This window comes from Meleagris gallopavo, chromosome 11, assembly GCF_000146605.3.
Source record: "Meleagris gallopavo isolate NT-WF06-2002-E0010 breed Aviagen turkey brand Nicholas breeding stock chromosome 11, Turkey_5.1, whole genome shotgun sequence".
In the NCBI taxonomy this organism is placed as follows: domain Eukaryota; kingdom Metazoa; phylum Chordata; class Aves; order Galliformes; family Phasianidae; genus Meleagris; species Meleagris gallopavo.
Genome location: NC_015021.2, coordinates 6,535,196 through 6,538,911, shown reverse-complemented (window position 1 = coordinate 6,538,911; position 3,716 = coordinate 6,535,196).

Sequence of the window (3,716 nt, the reverse complement as noted above, 5' to 3'; positions counted from 1 at the left end):
CGGTGCCAGGTTCCAGCTCAGTTCCTCACATGTGCGGAGACATCTAAGCTTCGTGTGTGCAAACAGGTTCACAAGTGTGAAAACCTTTCAAGTGCTCACCCTTATGTGCGTGTATGGGTTACACATATGCTATACATGTATTTGGAAATTTGGTCGTGGTAAAATTTTCTCTTTCTCTGTTGTTTGCAAGGGATTGGTGGGAGCACCACCACCCCTGTGCTCCAGTAAGGGGTGCAGTAGTGATCGTAGTGATCTGTCTGGGCAGGAGGTGGGGCGAGCAGCCTGGGCACTGGTAGGAAGCAGGACCAGGGTTTTCGGAAGGAGCAGAGCTGCTTTCTTTGTCATTTAGGGAGGTACGTGTAGCTGAGGGGCTGGGTGCTTTTGCCCACACTTGATTTAAAGCAACTGTGGCAGTTAGGAGAGTAAGTGGCTCCCTATATGAAAAAAGTATCAGAATCTGGCCCGGAGAACATGGCCTTTAGAAGTGATTAAAAACATATGATTCTCTGTGCTGTGTATCCTTTTCCTGCTGTGAAATTATTTGGTAATATAATTTACAGAATGCCATGCAGAAAACCCACGGTATTGCAAAGTAAATATTTGAAGAGAAAACACAGAATGTGCTAGATTCCCTTAAATGCTTTGTTCCAATTAGTACAAAATCTTTTATTTTCTTGTTTTGATTTCTAAGAGGACTTTTCTTCAGTGTTAGATTCTCAGAAATCTTTTTTTTTTAAAGTAATTAATAATGGAGCAGGCTTTTAGTATCTACCCTGGAAGGTAAAAACCCCTAATCACAGTAACATCATTAGTGCTTTCAAGCATTTAATTTTGATGCTTGACAAAGCACATGGCCATTGATAAGAACAAATAAGTGTTGTTGTGTGCAATTGAGGGAAAAAAGAAAAGCATGAAAACCCCTAAGCTTCAAGTAATTAAATTTAAATATGTTATTTGAATTTAGCTGAGATAATGTACAAACTGTGGGTATATTTTTCAATCAGTGAAAGACCCCTTGAGTAAACATGATCCATTTAAATTCAAATCATGGGGAGTGGAAAGTAAACCCTGCTGTGGTTAAGAAGGCATCTTCACTAGAAGACTGGGCATTGTGTATCTGTGATGTGCGAGCACTTGTGTTCTGTGTAGTTTCATAAAGGGCTGTGTTCACTCATGGATGCCTACATGCCAGAGACTTTGTTGCATTTATTTATTCATTTAGTTAGTTACTTAGCTCTTTCCTCTTCCCCTCCCCCGCCCTTAATTTGAACCAGTAATGAAAAACTGACACTGTCATTTCCATCCTTTAAAGTGCCTCAAAAACGGTTATAATTCAGCCTTGGGATATGACTTTATGGCATTTGGGTGAAGTTTTTGCAGTACATCTGTGCCTCTTTCTCTCTCTGTAGGCCACAAGCTCAGAACTGCAGTAATAAAACTACTAGTAGGTGTTTAATGGCAGGTTATTGAGGAAGTAGATAAAAGAAAATTGCAACATTCACATCAGTAGGGAGTGGATTTTTTTGAGGGAGAGGAACTGCTGAGCTTTGAACTAAGAAAGTTACACTCTCTGCTTTTGTTCAAGGGGACCCCTTTGGAATACCAAGATGCCTCATCATTCTTCCCTGGGAAGTGGGCTGCTCTGGTGGCACTGCTGTGCCGCGTACTCTGCCTGCACATGTGGGGTGGAATAATTTGCTGTTACAAGCAGTGATGGTTTAGAAACAAAGTTTTGCTAAGTATTCCTTTCTAAATACCAGGGAGTAGGGAAGAAGAAAGTGCAAAAGGTGGAAGTCTTCCATTCAGAAGGGAAAAGTGTTGTGGGATCTTATTGTGAACGTCTTAGTTATGTACACCGCTCGTTTGGGTCAGGCTATCCACAGTGTGCGTGTCTATAATGAACAGTTGTCCATGCACATATAAGAGAAGTGTCTGCCTCTGATTCTGCTCTTGACCAAAGAATCATTTTACAATCTGTTACATGTTTTGTCTTCACATCATCCCTAAAAGGCCATTTGAAGGCATAAGGCAGAAGAAAAAAGAATGTAAATATTTTGCACGAGCTCACGCAGAAGGCTGTTCCTGCTGCATGGATTGCTGTGATGAGCTGGCACGGTGATGTTGTGTTTGTCCACCACACTGCTGAGGCCTTCTGTCTGTAGAGGACCGAGGAGACCCAGAGCTGATGTTCTCTAAGAAAGCCTGTCTTCTGGTGTGGCCTACTGACTGGCCATCTGGTTGATCATGGAAAACACAAATAAATTTGACGTGCAGAGCTATTTGGAGAAACTAAAATTGGAAAAGGAGGATTTTATCCATGTGGTGAGATAACTGTAGTAACTGTGGCTACTCAGCCCATTTCTCAAGATCCTTGAGGTGCTATCCTGTAGGATAGACCAGTATAGGTCTGTACTGCAGATCTGCAGATGACCTCCTGGATGGCCTCTTATCATATAGGTCCCGTAGTTGGACTTCAACACTGAGGATTTCTGCAGTGTATGGAGAGTCAGGATATACAGCCAAACAAAAACTGGGAAGGAAATTGGTCATCAGCAGAGACAGAAAAATAGATTTAAAATAGGATAAAGTTGCATGATGATTAATATTTGACAGATGCAAAGGACAGGAAGGTGAAAGTAGGGCTGTTCTTAAAATTCTAATAGTGAGAATTTAGAAAGGAATTGATATACAAGTTCTTTCCTGTCCCAGAGGCCAGAAGCATGTTTATTGCTGTATGAAGTAGTGCCTAACATCAGCTGTCCATTCTTCAGAGATATGAGAAAGCACATTTGAAACTGTATAAAACTGATCATCTTCCACCAGGAGTGGAAGTTAATATATACTCTTGTGCAGTAAACGGCCATTTTACAACAGAGAAGAAATGTGTTTTCATACAGCCCAATGTTGAAGGATTCGGTAAATTCCAATCTAAAAGCCTGCAGAAATGAAATGGAAAACTGAGGAGGGTGAAAAAGAGGATGAAGGAAGGAAAGTGAACTTTCTGTTTGCAAATCTTGAGGTCAGTATGGCATAAGTGAAAGATTCTCAGTAAAAAGAATTGCCTGTCTGCCCTGCATGAGACGCGGATTAACTAAGCAGATTGCTCTCTGGTTGGTTTATCAGTAACGTCATGTGTGGTGTAGGGTAACAAACCTGATTTCTAATTTATTAGCTGAGCAGCATTCTTAGTGCAAGGGGAAAAAAAAGTACCTCTGCTGAGGATCTGTGAGACTATTAAGGAGGTTTGCAGTCATGCCACAGATACAACTTGATGGAGCACACCTGGATCCTCCCTGTTGGCTGTGTTTGTAGTCTCCTCTGTCAGCCAGTATTTGCCTTTGCATGTGAGAGACAGACAAGGAAAAAGAGAGAAAGGTTCTGGAGGCATTTCTAACAGAGATGCCAAACTGTCAAATAGTAAATCAGGAAGCAGCTCCCTGATGGTTTCACATCAAGAGGAGACACCCTTTTGTGACTTTGTGGCGTCTGCTGGTTATTTTCACTTCCATCAGAACTGTCTGATATGGTCAAGTAGGTTTGAGGCTTTCAACATTCAATTTTCCTTTCATTTATTGTGACTGTTTTATTTATTTGTCTTTCTCGATAGTTTTCAAGGATATGTGTTTCAAGGATACTTTTTTCTCTCTTTAACGCTTTCGTGGATTGTCGTCCCGAAGTTCAGGGTAGAAAAAGAAACAAAAAAGAGGAAAATGCAA